Genomic DNA, 19,491 nt, shown 5'->3' with positions numbered 1-19,491 from the left:
CATTAATAAACAAAGGAAATCCTGAGATGTCTTTTATAATGGCCAGAGGTATCTCACGTTTTGTGATACAGGGTAACATGCACAATAATGTCCTTCCCTTTATATGCATTGGAGGGAGACCTGCAAAAATGTGGGAGTATCACACAAGTGCTTAGTTTAAGTCACAGAAGAGTCTCTGATACGATATCATTGCATTAGCCTCTGCATGGCTTGCAGTTTCTGTTTTAATTCATCAGAAAAGTTTTTGATGGGGTTGAGGACAGAGCTCTGCAGGCCAGTCAAGTTCTTCCACACCACGTTCACCCAACAATGCCTTTATGTACCTTGCTTTTTGCACAGGAGCACAGTCATGCTGGAATAGTAAAGAGCCTTCCACAAACTGTTCCAACAAAGTTAGAAGCAAATAATTGGCTAAAATGTCAACAAGTGTTACAATCAGTCAAGACAAATATGCATGTATTGTTTAAAATTTTTTTAAAAAAGAATAATAAAAAAGGGATATTCCCATTCTTTCACAGTTTATCCATCGTAAACATATATAAGGCACCTCCTACAGTTTTAATATCAATTGAGTCCTGTTAAATTCCATTCAAGTGATAAATGCATATCACACACACACACACACCTCAGGTGATGCAGACACAAATGTTTCTCATAAAAATGTCGTCTCCTTTATCATTTATAAAAATGTGGCTAAAGCATGTAGTTGATTTAACTATTGAAATGCAATATACTAAGTTGCTAACTGACTTATATTTACCAAAACAATGCTGGCTTCCAGTGTGTTCTGGTAACGTGATTTCCTTTTTTACTGTTTTACACTGTTCCAAATACAAAAATTAAGTTTTCCTTTCTTTAAAATTTTGTTTAAAGCAATTTATTGCAGCTATTGACTGTATTCAATACAAATTTGTGTTTAGAAAGTCTCAAATGTGGAAAAAAGTGACCTTGCTGCTAAAAAGCATCAGAGATACATACAGAGTCCTTTAAAACAAACCAAACAAGCTACAAATTAGTTGCAAACTGTAACATTTTAATCAAGAGCCAATCTTGTGTGTCTCTCATTTCAAGTTCCAAGTTTCTGTAAAACGTTTCCAGCACTTCCTGCCTTTGTGTCAAGAAATACCATCATGTTTTCATCTAAATGCTTCTTAGCGTAAATACAAGAGAATCATTTCTTGATGTGAATGATTTGTTTTGCATTAAGGTAATGGTAGATTTGGACAGAAGTGCCTAAATCTTTGGGACACTTGCATAAAAGGACACCCTCTGTATTATGGGTGTTGTTGCAAAGCCAACGCACTTCAGGATTTATTTAGATTTGTGCTGTTGAGAAATGGGACTTGGCCGCACTCTTACAGCACTCATCTTCATGCATGTGTCTGCTAGCGCCGCTGTCCAAATTTCTAAACTCACGTCTCTATTGAGCCAGAGAACCCGAGGGACTGAATGCATACAGACATCTGCAAATCACAGGGTCTCACTATGATTCCAAGGTTTAGACTAAGACCTGTCTGTCTGTGGTTAATCGCACAAAGAACACAATGAAACAAAATGTCATACGATAACTGACAACTGAGAGTTGTTTCTATAACAGTGATCCCTTCCACTAGTTACAACATACAAATACGTTTCAGTCACTGGAAAAGCCAAGTCATTGTGAAAATAAGCATTTGGAGGACCACCATGTCATCTGGCGAGGGGTTTTTTAATTCCTTTTTCTTTTTAAATGCTGACTTGAGGAACACAAACTAGCTCAGACATGTTGAGACACTGGTTATGTTACTAAATGTGTTCATATAAAATGCACCCAGGGTTTTCAGTTCCTTGGAAATCTTTTATTTGTGTTTTTTTTATTAAAAAACTGTGAACATCACATTTAAATATTAAAAATGTGTTTAAAAATCATATCATTTATATTAAAGCACTTTATCTTGTGATATATACTGATATTGAATTAGTGTCCAGCCCTAATTTCCTATAAATTGTTTAAACATAATGATCTTATTTCCTGTAAACTTCCAAGAAATGTTTGGAAGAAGTGTTAAAGAATTCATTGAAATGACGGATAGCCACTGTCCAAGATCCTGTTAATCACCCCATTGTTAAACATAACCTTAAACAAACACACTGGTCCGTCTCTCGCCCATCCTGAATGTGTACAGGATATTAGGCATCTGCACTTAAGAGTGAATCAGCTCCTAATCCTTCATCAGAGAAACATGCAAATTGTCCAGTTGTTTATAGTCAGATCCACTGGTGCAGTACCTTTTATGGCCATCTGCTCGCTCCCCTAAGGACTCAGCTGTATGTGACTCAAGGTGTGTTCTGGACTAGACCCCTGACTCACACGTTAACTCTGGGGAGCCTCATTTGCATGTGATCCCATTAAAGACAGCAGACACACTCCTCCGCCGGCTTATCTGTGGTCATTCCTGAACAATCCCGTGGTAGACGGCACATGAACGGAAGGAGCCGGGGCTATTGCTGGGATCTGTTTAGACATGCTGACTCGGGTGGGAAACAGTGCCTGAACTGATCCCAGATCAGCTGATAAGGACTGAGAATAATGGCAGGCATTCAAGCACAGTTTAGTACATGCTTAGGAAACAGAATATTTGTGTTTCTGTCTAATCTGACAGCTCAACCCATGACTGCTCCATAGTGTTTACCACAAACCGGAAGGAGGAAAGACAGGCACAGTGGAAGAGACAAGGGGAACAGTCCAGGGGATGGGAATTACCCGTAAAAATGTCTTGGGAAACCATGAGTCACAATTATGAATCATCATCTGATCCTAAGTTCCACCCATAAGTGTGGTTCTTTCCTTATTACGGCTACTCCCAGAATAAGGCTCGTTATTAGGGCTCTTATGATCATCCATGTTTCCCTGAGATGAAAAATAGAAAACCTAGCTCCCACATTCTCACACTCTCTGCCTGGTTCTCGGCTGAGGGGCACACACACATTGCTGTGAAGTGGCTGGGATGCATCACAGAGCACCCTTTAGCACTGCACTGGGTGAGGGACCATATTAGGCAATTGTCTTATTGTCTCATGCCATATTATCAGGGGCTTAAACATCTCAAATATGCCATTTCAGATCAGTGCTATTGGTCTATTCAGTTTGGGACTGTGACACAGTGTAAAGGGAGTTACTCAGTGTCCACAGATGATAAAAGCAGTGCTAATATGAAGTTCATTTGAAGGGACATGATGTCATGAACCACCCAGAATGGTAAATCTGGGTGGAGATCAGTGTTACTTTTGGCAGCTGTTTTTGATTTGATTTTGCTTTGATTTTGTCTTTTGACTAAAAATGTATATTAGATCGAGTCTCGTTTTAGTAATTTCATTCACTTTAGTTTTAATCGAGGACGACTTAAAACATTTTAGTGTAGTCCATTGAATTTCAAAATTAGCCTCATTTTTAATCATGTCTTTTAAAGGTTTTACTTTTTTAAAGGTATTAATTATTAGTACTTTCACTAATTTCATGAACAATGGCTTAAAAATTACATTTAAACACAAGATCACATCCAAAATTATGGAAGGAATATGACCACTTTTTTCTTCAGATACATTTTGCATTGATTTAACATAAATATCACATATTCAAAGTGCACTGCAGAAGGAACTTGCAAAATTACTCCAAGAGATTCAACTCTATGAATCATTGGCAAACAGTTAATACCTACTTCCTCTGCGTCCAAAAATGGCTCCCTATTCACCATTCCCTACTTTACTTACTACATAGTGCACTATTATAGGGAACTGAACTCAGGAGGGTAGTGATGATTTCAGACACTATGCTGGGTTTTACCCAACAGCACAGTGGATTATAGTTATCCACTATCCACTGTCTTACATGGGTTGTACACTACTATGTGGTCCACACTGTTTTGGGGCATTTCTACAAAGTGGCAGCACCTCAAAATAGTGCAATTTATAATGAACTGGGCACAGTTTTGGACACAGCACTAGATGGTTGAAAAATTGATTTGTTGGGATTTGATGCTTCTCTATTCACTATTCCACCTGGATGCTCTTGTTGCCCTGGCAACAGCAGCAAACAGAAGGAGTGTTTTTCTCTGATTTCTTTGCCCTGTTCTGTTTTTCAGTCACATTTATGTTTAGTTTTTCTTTGTTGACGGAAAGCACAAAACAATTCAAAATAGTTCACAATAGTCTATTGTGTTACCAAGTGAGGCACTATGTAGTTCACTAAGTAGTGCCGCTTTGAAACAAAGAAACTCCCAATGCATCCTGGTCCACATTCGGCCAATGTAGTGAACTGCGATGTTTACTATAAATTACAAGTGCCCAATTTTGATTTTAAGATTCAGACTCTCAGAGAAATTGTTTTATTTTTTACATAGCCCTCATATTCAAATAAATGTTGTTTATTTTTTGCTTGTCTAGTTTTCATTGTGAAAAATAGATTGGGAATATGTGTAGTCATAGTTACTATTAGTGAAAGAAACAATGGTGGAGATCAAAGTCCTGTTCAGTGGTACAGCCCGCACTGTTCAAAGCTGAGATTTCAGATGAGTTAAAGTAACAAATTTCTAGGTGGGGTCTCCCAACCTATGACCTCAGTGCATCAGATTTTGTCCATCTGAGGCACAAAGAGCACATCAGGGAGAGCCCCATGTTCTCCTCTCCCTGGCTTTCTTTCCTATGCTGTGAAAAGCTGCTGCTTGTCTTGCTAAAAGTCTGGTTTACATTAGAGATCTGGCACGGCGCCCTTGCGGCGATTCGCATGGCCACAGGAGCTGTCATTGCCCAGGCTCCAACCGGCCTCCATCATGTCCAGTAACACACACACACACACACACACACGATCTTGTATCTGTGATATGTGGGGACATTACACACATCCATTCATTGTATGGAGATTTGCCATTAATGTTTCCAGAAGTAGCACTAGCGTAACCCTAAACCCAACCCTAATCTTAAAACATGCCTTCACTATATAAAGATTTACACGGTGGGGACCAGCTGGTGACCCCCTAAAGGAAGAAAAGATCCCACAGTGTGAAGTCCCCACAATGTTATATATTTATGGAATACTCACACACAAGCCAACCTTGTATCTGTGATTTGTGGGGACTTTACATAGACATCCATTCATTTTACAGAGGCTTACCATTAACTTTTCCAGACATCCTTTCTAGTCTAAGCCTAACTCTAAACCTAACCTTAACCCAAACCTAAAGCATGTTTTCACCTTAACATGTAATGTATTGACTGACATTGTGGGAAGAAGCTGGTCCCCACAAAGAAGACAAGTCTACAAAAGTTGTGTAAATTGTCCCCACAAAGTTATATATTCCTGGTACACACACACTCCATTCCCCTCCCCTCCCCATTTCCAAACAGAATGCTTAGACTTCTGACCAGAGCCTGGAACATATGAGTGAGCTGTCACTGGAGGTTTGGCGAGAGCGCGGCCCGGTTGCTAGGCTGGTGGAGAGTGTGTGTGTGTGTCAATGTGCTCCCCTGAAACACCACGTCATGTTCTGAGTGCGTGTACTGAGCGAGTGTACTGAGCTGGAACTAGGGGAATTCAAGGAGGGGCGCAGAAAACTCCTGCTCTGACGCTGACAGAACCTCAGTGATCTCCGCCTTGAGCCAGATCGAGGAAGTGAAAATAAAAAGAAGGCCAAGTGAGAAAGAGCAGCTAAGTGTTAAGCAAAGACGGGGTGGGATGGATGAAATGTGACCTAGGCAGAAGAAAAGTGTTAGAAATCGGCCATTAAAAAGTTGAACCAGAAGGCAACACATATGAAGTCCTTACAGCTTTAAGGGGCAATGCCAGTAAAGCTTGGAGACCCATTGATCTCCCACCAACAACAGCAAATCCAATACGCCAACTCGGTGAGCCACACTCCTGATATCTGTTTCAGTAGAACATCCTCAGGTTCCCACAGAATACCACAGCGTCTCGATTAATCTCAGTCATCTGGTGCTAAAGCTAAGGTTCCCCACCCTAACAGAGCAGCATGCCACAGCAAAGTAAACTCCCCTTCTTCTCCATATCTAAACCCACACCATCTCCCTGTCTCACATGTTCCTCAGAACTCATAATGGTTGATCAATGGTTTGGCAGACGTAGACACGGGGCAGCTTTGATTCCCTGAGCTTGGCTTTTTAAACGCTAAACGTTCCCGTGCCTGGCTTCGGCCCTAATTGCTTCCATCTCTCTCAGTTGTGGCACAGGCTCGACTGATGGTGTAGAAAATGAAGCCTGGGAAGGGTGGAAGAGAGGGCAGGGGAGCGAGGGTTAGATCACCCCTGCTTGATTTCTGAAACAAGCCAATACCTCTTTCTCACGATCGTAAGTCCCTTCAACACCAAGGTCGAGCCTGAGAATCCACAAGGGAAAGTAATAACCCTGCCTGTTTTTTGTTTTGTTTTCCTTTAGAGGTTGTAGCTTCTAGCTTTAGCTTTAGGTTTTAGCTTTATCTGAATCCTTCCAAAACGTAAAGGTGGTCATGAGGTTAATCCAGTGCACCTTTAATACAATTCAGAGTTTCTTTACTATATGCTACGTCTCCTGTCTGCTTGAGGACTACAAAAAAGGTGGTGTGCCTGTATGTAGCCCTGGCTTGGTAAACAGGAAATTAAGTGTCTCGGTTCAAATTGGCTCAGGAGCTCTCTCCCTACGCAGTCGAGAATCTGAATCTGATGGTGAAAAGCATTAAAAGGGTTGAGGATGTTGCTCTATTCCTGTTCAATAGGTGAGTAACACTAACTTATTTTTGCCTTTATTACCTAAGGTGGAATTGACTCTAAATTCAGGACAACACTAACTTTGCATGAAAATAATCACAAAACACAAGTATTACAAAACCAAGCCGCTTGAGTTACAAATCAGTCTCTGGGGTAATTTGAACTATGAACAAAATATTAAAGGCAAGTTAAACTTCAACCGCAAACAAGCCACAGTCGGTTTCTTACTTAAACATATCATTCAACCTTCAAAGATGCACCGAGTTACATTAATCAAGGTGAAACTGACTCCAAATTCAAGAGACCGTTAACTAAACTTCAAGCTACAGTGGCTTTCTAAACAAAAACATTCTGCAGCGAGAGTCGTAGTTCTCCAGAATCTCTACATTGCCTTTAAGGTGGAAATGTGCAAAGGGTTAGACCCTAGAATACCACACATACTCATCAATGTAGAGAGATAGAGATAGACATGCAACTTGTGAAGTGCAGTGATACTCCCTGCAGAATCCTGAAGTAGGCAAGAAGTAAAAGGGAGACTAAAGGAAATGAAGGAGAGTAAGGAAACAAACAAAGCTGAAATGTCTACCCAAGACTACAGCCTTGGACGAGGGAGCATTTCTGATTGGAAACATATTGTGAAGGGATTTCTGCTCTCATGTCCTTTGTCTTATGAAACCCCACTTCGTACTGTACGACTCAACATTAGGTGCTCTCGAGTGCGCAACATGAAGGAGGGCCTTGTTTACTCAAATCAATCAACTTGAAGATTTACATTAAATTCTGTATTCATGCTACGTTCCAAGAACTCCTAGTTCCTGGGAGAGGAAACGCTGAGAGAAAGCATCTTGATCAGTTGGTTCTATTCGTATTGAATCTAAGAGACTGTTTAAAGGCAGCAGAGCTGGACGTTGACAGGCAGATTCCTAACGCTGCTCCAGCAGGTGAAAATGTGAAAAATGTACTCCAGGTGTTTTTACACATGCAAAATGTGTCTCTTTGAAATAATTCAGACAGGGATCATTCAGGGATAGCCTCGATCTTGGGTAGCACTCTTTTTATTAATGTTATTTCAGATTCCTACTAGAACCTAATCAATGGATCATTTTTGACTAGGTTTCAGCAGCTAACATTTCAGACAACCAAATAAACTGATAAAATATATTGGAATGATACAATTTTATAAAGAATTTTCCTAGTTGAGCCCCAATTTGGTCTTGCTCCCTGCTACCACACACTTCGAACTGTTGATAACAGTGTCACTGGAGGAGTCAGTTAGTCAGTAAAAAAAAATTTTTGAGGCAGGGGTTCAAGTCAACTCACTTTAAAGCAACAGAGCCTCTGTTTTTGCTAATTCAGGCTCAGCACTATGCACTATTAATCTTCTGTGGGAGTATAGGAAACCAATCCCCAAAGTGAAGTACACACTGCAGTGGTCTCGGGAGCCCCTTAAGTTAAAATAAAAAAATTACCTAGTGTTCCTTTAAGATAAAACATTGTTTATACCTCACTTGGATACATATGTTTTATTTAACTTAATGTATACTTAAGTTTACTGTTAACTTAGCCAACTGGTAGAAGTTCCAAAAGTCACTCATGCTCGCAATGGAATGGTTTTTGAATTTATTCAATATTTGTATGAATTCTAGATACATTTTTTACGTGACACACACTGGTGTTTACACATAGAAAAATCTGTGCTATGTTAGCTTTCCTGGTCTGCCAAGAATGTTGAAGTGGGCAGTGTTACCCACTACACTAAACCATGTTTCTGTGCTATCTGAAGTACTGGTCAACTCCTACATTATCACAAAACTGCCCCACAGATATACCTAGAGTCCATGTATGTCTATGAGTGTGGAGAATTGACTGTAATAGCTCTGTGCTAAATAAAGTCTACTGCTGCATTTCATTTACCTTGAAAGTCGGATGTCGGAGCTGGGAATGGCATCACACCGAAGCTGACCATGTTCCAGTGAAACATTCAGAAAACCCAGTGACCTAGCTTTTCATTGTTAGCCTTAGTTGACAGCATATTATTCAATATTTTACAGATCCAAACACCATGGAAACACGTCCACATATAGCAGTTTGACAGTACTGTGTGTATGACTGATTTAATGACAGACAAATAGGCAGAAATACTAATTACTAATACTATAATACTAATAAACTATAACCCAAATGCTTTAACACACTGTTGACATGCGGGCAGCCATCTTGGATTCTGAACTTGGTGTTAGTGTGGCTCTCCTGACTTTTTGAATAATAAATCCGACTTGGGGGTGCGTTCCAGTTGAAATATCCTCCGTAAAACGTGGAAATTCAGACATCAGAGTTCAAATGGAACACAGCCGATGTTGTGATCCTTGCCCTGTTTCATGGCCTTACAGGGAGAGTGAAAGCCTGAGTGGATTGAGCTTCCAGCTGGGTTAATGAGTCACTTACCTGGGGAGTCGGCACGAGACTCGGCTCAGCTCGCTTTACACAATGGCTGCCTCAACAGGATGGCTGGAGAAGAAAGAGTTCACACAGTGGGCGGCAGGGGAGCCATTGCTTTCCCCCCTGGCTATGAGCTTGTAGCCCGAGCTTCATCATCAGCACTCTCCCACCATAGATTGCTCAAATCAGAAACAGATGCCCATTGACAGAGCAAGCTGGTTTACTCATAAACACACTAACACACACATATATTCTTATATGGAGTCCATGACTGTGTCCAGATGGGGTGGAGGGGTTAGGGGGTGGGGAGTGTATGAGTCTCTCATGGCAAAGACTGTGATGACTATGAGGCTCTGTGTCTGAGAATGAGTATTTGTAGATAGAATCTTACTGTTGTTTTTCTGTTTTTGTCTCTATAAGATCATAAGATGGACTTGAACTTGAAAACGTTCCTGTCTAGGGGTGGACAGCGGGGTGAGTTTGTTTCGCAGTCATTTGGGAAGGTGAGAACACAATGAAAAAGTTTACAGGCCTTGCTCTCTGTGCAGCATAACATGCAACACTGCCCTGTGGGACACTAAAGGAATTCTCTGCTAGCTCCCAGAGATGTTGCCTCAGTAGAAAAAACGTGAAGCATTTGAGCCTCTCTCTCTCTCTCTCTCTCTCTCTCTCTCTCCTAAAATGTAGGCAGTGCACTCTGCCTCCCTTTTCCCACCCATGAAGATCAACAAAGTCCATCAGAACGTCATTTTAACCAGACTTATGACTAGTACACATAAGAAGTGAAAGAAGAAAGATAAACGTACCAGTTCACTCTTTTGTTTCCAGTGGAACACCACTCTACTTTATGTATTTCACATGTATTAAGAAAACTGGACAACTCCAGGAGTGGGTGACAGATGTAGCCATGTTTCAAATGTACACAAAGGTAGTGTTAGAAATCATGCCTAAGGTAGAGTGACCATATTTTGTTTTTTAAAATAAAGGACACTTGGAGCAGGATGGAAGCATGGGGCGGTCGAACACTCACACTCGGTGAAAGGTTTGGTGAGCCAGGGCAATTAACAGTAATTTTCTTTGTGTATATATATATATATATATTACAAATTTTTTTATTACGCAATGTAAAAACAGCGTCACACTGTTGAAGTCAGAAGGTAGATTACATTATTTTTATACTGGAATATTGATTAAATCTAACTAACTCTCTCTCTCACACACACACACACACACACACGCACACACACACACACAAACAGCTACTAAAATAAGTTTGGCTTTTTTTTTTCTTGTGCCTGGCTTAATCAATATATTTCTCTCTTATAAAGTTGTTGAAGCTGGAATATGGAGCTGTTTCATTGTCTGAGCTGTGAGCGGCCCGCTGCAATTTTCTGAATTAAAGCTTGTGTCCAAGCTTCGTTGTTTTTGTTCAACTCCCCAAACAAACAAGAATATAATAACATTTTACCTTGTGAATAATCTTAATTAATCACAGAATGTTGTTGTGACTAATGCGATTATATATTTTTTAATGGATTAACATCCTCTAGTAGAAATACTTACATTTCATATAAAGGTCTGGCTGATGAAATGGCCCTGTATGAAATATAAAAGAAAGCCTCGTTCCTCTCTCTCTGGTGTTCTGGCTTTAATAATATAATTTAGTATTTTGCCTGTTTTTGTGTAAGGCTAAATTTAAATAAAAATCCGCACTCAGAAAGTTAATAACGGTCAGATGTCTTCGTATATTTGTGTCATTATAGGGATCCAGTTTTATAAAATATGGAGTAGTATAATATTAAAAGGCTCATGGGTCACAGAAAACACAGGAAAGTGAGTAAAGCAAAGTGTGTCCCAATACTTCTATCCAATCTGTGACCCCTAGAACACTTGGACTCTCACAACCTTTGTGCTCACCTTTCAATAACGTCATCAAACAGTTTTGATACAGAATCATAACGTCGTCAAAGTGTACATTTAAAGGGAGGATTTAGGGCTTAGGGGAAGGATTGGGACAGGGAAAACTGTAGGCAATGCTTATTTTGTGTTTTCATGCTGTTGCTGCTCCATACAATATTTTCAAACATGTGTGTTCTATAAGAATGTGTATTATTGATCATTTTAATGACAGTTCTTTAAAGAAAATAAAAAGCAAACTCACTGGAACATGGCATTTCACTGAGACATTGTGTGGTCTTTACAAGTATTTTTTTAAAATGCCTACATACTTCTGCTGCCAGAAATCCAAAGAACACAGCTGCCAGGAGTGTGTGTTTATACCTCTCTAGGCCAGGAATTGGACACGTTCATGTGCAGGGTCTGGCAATACTCAGAACCACAGAAGACCACAACTTTGCATCAAGGTGTAAAGGATCCCACGGTGTAGCATAATGAGGAGAAAAAGACTGTTAGAATAAACTGTTAGAATATTAGCTCCTGGAGGTTGTGGGTTCGATTCCCGCTCCGGGTGACTGTCTGTGAGGAGTGTGGTGTGTTCTCCCTGTGTCAGCGTGGGTTTCCTCCGGGTGACTGTCTGTGAGGAGCGTGATGTGTTCTCCCTGTGTCTGCGTGGGTTTCCTCCGGGTGACTGTTTGTGAGGAGTGTGGTGTGTTCTCCCTGTGTCTGCGTGGGTTTCCTCCAGGTGACTGTTTGTGAGGAGTGTGGTGTGTTCTCTCTGTGTCTGCGTGGGTTTCCTCCGGGTGCTCCGGTTTCCTCCCACAATCCAAAATCCACATGTTGGTAGGTGGATTGGTGATTACACCTCAGGCGTGAATGTGTGTGTGTGTCTGTGTTGCCCTGTGAAGGACTGGCGCCCCCTCCAGGGTGTATTACCCGCCTTGCGCCCAGGTAGGCTCTGGACACACCACGACCCTGAACTGGATAAGGATTACAGATAATGAATGAATGAATATTAGCATTTTCAATATAGGATCTAAAAGGAAACTTTTAGGACGTCAGTCTCTTATGCGTTTTTCTCTTCTGTCCGAATATGTGTAGGTCATAAAATAACAGTTTCTGCACTCACATACTGTGCTCTGTGCTGAAAATAATTTTTAGTCTGCTATATGGTTCACATTTCCCTGTCAAATTAGCATCAAATTACTGTCTGGGTGCAGCATTATTTTATTTAGTTTTATTATCTGTGATGTGCACTGTGTAGGGACTTGGGCGATGTTTTGGGATGCGCCCGAGCTTCTGTACTGACTGACACAAACAAACAGAGCTCTGTTTACAAACGTGACATGGCTAATTGGGTGAGGGATCCATGCTTATATTTATTTCATTTTAACGTCTAAATTAAAAAAAATGTGAGTGTTGACAGAAACAGTAAAACAATTTATATATTGCAATTTTTATTTGTAGTGTGTATTTAAATAATGAGTATTTCGCCAGTGTGGCGGCTGTATACACTGTGAGGTCAGCTTCTCCTGTTGTGCAATGCAGTGCAGTATGAGAACAGTAGGTTATGGTTGCAATTAGACTTTCAGATCCTAAATGGTTAGTTTCATAATGAACTTTAAAATAGAGCACAGAAAGCTCCAGGGAAAATTCACCACATCCAGAAACGTTCCTCTTCCAGTGCGTCACAATGATGAAGAGTGTGATTAACAGGGTCAGCCCTTTCACAGCCCTTGCTGTGTGCTTTTAGCTGGAGTGCTTGCGGGCAAGAGTGAATGTGTGTGTGTGTGTGTGTGTGTGAGAAGTGGTACTGTGTGTATATTTGTACAGTTTTGGGTCATGGTGCCTCTTGACCTGGAGACACAAGAACACTGAAAGGGGTCAAAATGCACAGAAGGGAATTAGTTAGTTTCATAAGAGACCATGTGATCTTTTTTTTTATGTAAAACACACACACACAGGACAATCACTGGATTAGGAAAACGTACCTTGTATCTGCACTCATTATCTATTTTATCAGCTCCACTGACCAGACAGGAGCACTCTGTCTGTCTCTGACTTTACATCTACAAAGTGGACAGAGTTAGGAGTGTGTAAACTGAGTGGACACAGGGTTTAAAAACTCTAGGCGAGACTAATTTACTCAGTAAGACGTTTTCTACTTTCCTTAATTAGAATTGTTCTCCTGGCTGCTCCTGAATGACTTTTCACCATACCAAACATTCCCAACACCTAGCCTAGCACGGGTGCCCCATACTGGGTTAATGCTGTATGCTAGCCTGTGTTATTAGCACAGCATGCCTCCCACAGCTGTATTCAAACTCTAAGCTCTTAGAATGCTTTAGGGCACATTACTTGCAAGGGTTTTAAATGCCTCTTTGCTCATTCACTCATTTTTACATCTGCATTTTTCCTGTTGTCTGTATGCTAAGTGACTCATTCAGTTTTTTATAGGCACTGCACAAAGTTTACGCATTCATGCTGTGCCTACAAACACATTCTTTCATTACAACAGCTGGGCAAGGTACACTACTGGCAAAATACCAATTATCTTAATCTTTTTAGGTTGGAATTTAGATTCACTATGTAATGCTGAGTTTCCTGCTAAAATGTTATTTTATGTTACTATAGCAGACTATATTCTTATTAAAAATAGCTAGAAAAAGCTTGGGAGCCCCTATCAAAAATAGTGTATTTAAAGAACATTTTCTTAATATCACTAAGTAAAGGTATATTTTCCAAGTATAGTTTATCTAGGTATACGTTTCTCAATGTACTAGTAGTATATTTGTAAGTGTACTATTTCAATACTTGTTTTAAATCATACAATCATTGTTTACTGCAACTGTATACTAAAATTAAATTATTACAAATGTACTTTAGTAGTTGTACATTCCTATCCCATGTGTAAGTGTAATGGATTATAATACGAATTACTTTCAAACCCAAGCTGGTGCCATGATGAAAATGTACATATTTAATAAAACGCTTTTGCCAGTATTTCTAAATTGTGTACAGTGAATATCTGGTAGCCATGAGTTAAAAACACAGCCTTAAACCTTTCCCTAACTCTAACTCTAAACGTAACCTTAAGGTTTAACTGCAGAGTCCAGGAAGTTAGAAAAGCAGTGTTTTAGATGTTTATTGTTAACAGTTTTAGTAGGTATTGTCTCTTAGTAGATTATTTAAGTTTTAGCCACAAAATCATATTGCTCAAATCTTGGAAGAATATTGTCCAAAATTAGCCAAATGTTTATCTGTTTAATTGGTTTACACTGTGTTCAGTTCACTCTGTTATTCCACCCCAAAGTACAAGCTAAATATACTTAAACTTTATGTATAAGGGAAGAAAACTAATTTGTGTATCAACCAAACAATGAATAAAAGTATATCCCAACTACACTGAAACTTTACTAAGTGTAAGCTAAGTATACTACAGTATAACTGTGTTTTAGTGTATCACAGCTAAATACATAAGAAGTAGACTGAAAGCATTCTTGTTTATTTTTAGTTGAAAAGAAACATACTAATAGACATTTCAGACTTGTAATTTGGTTGTAAAATGCCAATAATTTGGTAAAATGCCATTTAAATTCAAAGAGTAACATTAGTACAATAACCTGCTGTTTTTTAATTCTCTTAATTTGATCTAAATTTAACTGAGAAAAGTACAAAGAAAATATTGCCAGTCCATTTCTGACAACATGACACATTCATTGTAAAGAAACATAAAATAAACTTCTCCAGACACTCCTGTGTAGTTGTGTTGGTATTTCTTCATCTGATATATCACTGGGTGTTGATTACAGCTTTCTTCTCTTTTCTCCGTAACAGTTGACAGTTTTCACATCATAATGCCACACATATCAAAATAGCTTTTACTGCATAAGTGTCGGAAACCACAAAGCATGGTTAACACTTTATGTGCTGTTGCTTTTAGTACATTTCCAATCTGCTGATTGCTGCTTCTCCTGAGAGAGATTACAGACAAGATCACTAAAGTATAGCTGTCTAAACCACTGAGATAATCTTATTGTATAACTCAGTGGTATATTGGTTATCAAAAGTTATGTTTAGTATAAACTTTATCAATGTTTACTTTGGGTATCAGACTGTACTCCTGACTGATGTTACAGAACCTAAAATGGAAACTAAGCTCCTTCGCTAATTCATTTTATTATATGTTATATACATTAATAAATATATATTTATTTACTTATTTGTCTTTGAGGTTTTATCCTGTGCTGCTTTATTAATAAACTCAAGCCAGTCAGCACAGAGGTCATTTCACATCAGCACATCAATCCCAACGACAGAGAAGCGTTTAGCACGCCCTTGTTTTTAAGTGTTATCTTGCCCCTTGGAACTGAGTTACAGGGTGTAGGGTTTAAAACATTCCTCTATGAAACGAGTGACTCTTCGTGAGCCTCTTCAGCGGCTCTCTGTTGCATTATCAGAGAAACTTGCACTTTATTGTAGTGAAACAGGATTCACCATCTTTAAAAAGGACATATAAGATTGTAATCAAAAAACACTTTATATATGGAAACTGGTCTAATGTGTTTACAAAACCCCAGTGTCAGTAAATGAGTACAAAACAAGGGGTTCAGTCAGACATGCTAGGCTTCCTCATGTTGAAAATATTGAAAAGAGATGAGGATATTGCTTTATTTCTGCTCCAGGAGGGAGGAGAAATATTGATTATTTAGGCAGGAACCCACTCTAAATTCGGGAAAGCACTAACTGCATGAATGAAAACACAGAGAGACAATGATACAAAACTAAACAACTCAAGTTATGAAACTTATGAAGATGAGTTTCTGTTGTAAAACAGTGGATGAAAACATACAGAGAAGTTCAAATTTAGCCACTTACAAACAACCATTCCACCTTAAAATACACAGAGCTTCTGAACGTAAACAAACCAGAGGGAACTGCATTTCCCCACAATCGTAGCCATTCCCTTGAATATATCGTCACTTAATAAGTGACCGTTTCTTTTTACAGTGTGTATATTTGAGGACTGGCTCATTTTGACTTCCTTCTTAGATTGTGCAGAACTGTTACCTAAGCTCCAGTCAGAGCCAGGTGCCTTGTTGTCTCGATTCGGCTCAACAAAGGAATGCTCTCATTGGACGTGTGTCTGTTCTGACAACTAGTCATCAGACGCTGACAGACAGTGAGATCATTCAGAGAGTTTTACAAAGACTGGCTTTGATTCACCTGTTTTTTTAGCAGAGTATGTGTGTGTGTGAACACAGATTAGAGGGGAGCTTATTACCTCATTCTTTCATTAGAAGGAGGTGAGGATGCACGTGCGTGTGTGTGTAGAGGGTGGGGGGATTTAATGAAGGGGCAGACACACACACAAGCCCCCAGGCACAGGCTTTTCTTAATGACCCCCTATAAGCTCTCTTATCAGAGCAGTAGAAACAGGCCCAACTACTAGTAAAGGACCAGCAAAGTGCTCCTGATTTTTTGTCATAAAGAAACATTTAATTTCCATATTTTACATCCGCTTGGAGCTACAGGGAGCTTGAAAGTAAATGTCAGGAACCAACAGTACAATAAATATTGAATACATTAATTATAGTTTGTAAATATAAAAGACATTTTAAGTAACAGCTGGTGTTAAGATCAGATTGCGGGCTTATATACAGACAGATTCTGTCATCACTGCCAAATCAAAACCTCATACCTACACAATGGTAGATTTTCAGAAGAAAAATATTGTGAATGGAAGATTGTGTTTGTCTAAGTACCATTCGTACATAATGATCTGTAGTTATTAATAAATATATGCATACATGAATATCTGTAGTAATTAAGCAACCTGGGCAGCACGGTGGCGCAGCAGGTAGTGTCACAGTGTCGCAGGGACCTAGAGGTTGTGGGTTCGATTCCCGCTCCGGGTGACTGTCTGTGAGGAGTGTGGTGTGTTCTCCTTGTGTCCGCGTGGGTTTCCTCCAGGTGACTGTCTGTGAGGAGTGTGGTGTGTTCTCCCTGTGTCTGCGTGGGTTTCCTCCAGGTGACTGTCTGTGAGGAGTGTGGTGTGTTCTCCCTGTGTCTGCGTGGGTTACCTCCGGGTGACTCGCTGTGAGGTGTGTGGTGTGTTCTCCCTGTGTCTGCGTGGGTGTGTGGTGTGTTCTCCCTGTGTCTGCGTGGGTTTTCTCCGGGTGACTGTCTGTGAGGAGTGTGGTGTGTTCTCCCTGTGTCTGCGTGGGTTTGCTCCGGGTGACTGTCTGTGAGGAGTGTGGTGTGTTCTCCCTGTGTCTGTGTGGGTTTCCTCCGGGTGACTGTCTGTGAGGAGTGTGGTGTGTTCTCCCTGTGTCTGTGTGGGTTTCCTCCGGATGACTGTCTGTGAGGAGTGTGGTGTGTTCTCCCTGTGTCTGTGTGGGTTTTCTCCGGGTGACTGTCTGTGAGGAGCGTGGTGTGTTCTCCACCAGAAGAGCAACAGAAACAGTAAACAATTAGACAGGAGGAATTCCTGCTGCTTCTAACATTTTGGAGTTTTGTTTTAGGATTTAGGATTAGGTTTAAGGTTAAGGTAAGGTTTAAATTGTCGCTGTCCAATTAAAACATGTAGCTCCCAAAATAGTAACTTTACATGAGAAGGAAAATCTTCTTAACTTCCAACTGAAGATTTTATTCCAAGTAGTTTTGGTGATTATTCATTTATTGATTCATTCAGCTGATGTGTCCAAATGATGTAGCAAGCTAAAAATCAGCAAAAATGGAGATGCATGTTTTTAATTGGACAGAGACGATACGTGTTATTTGTGTTTGACCTGATTAACTTTGCATGCTCCTTTCTTTTAGCATTTCATAACTTACTTCAAAGCAGCTTGCCAACAACAGATAAAGTGATGCGGTAATGAATTAGCAACACTTCAAACACATTAGTTCCTCATGCCATAGCTCTGTGAGAACGGTGCTGTCGCATGTTAAAGCCCTGGTAAGATGTGGATGGTGAGATTGTTGTGAGCTCTGTGCCATTACAGCTGTTGATGGAGTTGGTGGGAAAGGGATGAGAGAGTATCCGGCCCCTTAGCCATAACACACTCTATACAGCCACGGTGCCCATTATTAGACCAGGCTTTGGCCACGGACAATGGTCTGGTGGAATGTGGCTGCTTTGTTTTGACTGAGTCTCAATATATTTCCATGTTTTTCAATGGTGTTCTTATAGGAAATTGGGTTTCATTTTATTTTTGATTATTAATAAGTAATCACACGTCAAACAGTATTCCTTCTCTCTACACTCTCAAGAAGAACAGGACCTATCCATTTTTGCAGACGGTGTAGATGTACTCACAAATACATATTCTCTAAAACATGGCATAATGTATAAAACATGCATTTTCAAATATATTTGATTTCTGTTAAATGTAGACAACTTAAAAAACACAATATGGACAAAGACATTGGGACACAATAGAGTTTACTACTGCGCCACTGGTCCGGGGTTCATCATTTACCCGTGCAAACCCCATCACCTCATTCACACTCTTATTGGAGCCTGAGAATTTATGGCTCTGCTAAAATCAGTTCCTCTTCCTCCCTCTCTATCTCTCTCTGTTTGCTGAGCCTTGAGAAAAAAAGGATGAGGTTACAGTTCCAATTATTTTATCAGTTCCTCTGGCCGAGGGCCAGCCGGGGAGCCGTGTAAATCTGCTGCGAGTTGAGCCTCTTGCCTCTGAAGTCCTGAGGAATTCATTTGTCAGCTCCGCTTTAGGGGACCTAGATAAATGAAGACCGCAGGATCTATGTTTGAGTGGGGGCTGGGCAAAGAGAGAGAGAGAGCCGTCTCACGGAAGACACACAGGGTTCGCTGATAAAAAGCATGGCCAAGAGATGGAGATTGAGAGCCCATTGCATGGCACCCTAAATCTCTGAGAGCAGGAGGGGCAGTAAATCAATGTCTCAGCAAGGGGTGTAGCAGTGACCCTGAATTCCAAACGTGCCGGGTTTCAACCCCCCACCCCCACCCCCACCCTTCAACCCACCCACCCAACACCAACACTACCACCACTGAAGTGCCCTGCTGAAGTATACGAGTCCGTCCAGAGAACAACATAAGACTGTTCCATAGAAAGCAGTTTAGACTACACTCCGAGATCTTGGATGGAAACTAACTACTGCACTCACTTTGTTTGGATAACGCCCTGCACATTATCTCCCTAAATGTTCAAATGTTTAACACACTCCCTGGTGAAACGTAGGTTTAGTGGTGGCCTTGGGATTAGAACCAGGGTTAACTTTATGTTTTAGGTTTGTGCTGCTTAAAAACCTAAACTCCTCCTCCAAAAGTTACATAGTGCAGTTTCTGCAGTGCTGAGCCAAGAGTAGCAATGACAGAGGCTCTGTTCTTCCTATTACAGGTCAGTGAAGCATCACAATGGTTTTGAAGCTGCAGTT

The sequence above is a fragment of the Hoplias malabaricus genome, chromosome 5 (genome assembly GCF_029633855.1).
Source record: "Hoplias malabaricus isolate fHopMal1 chromosome 5, fHopMal1.hap1, whole genome shotgun sequence".
Lineage (NCBI taxonomy): Eukaryota > Metazoa > Chordata > Actinopteri > Characiformes > Erythrinidae > Hoplias > Hoplias malabaricus.
This window is presented reverse-complemented; position numbering follows the sequence as displayed.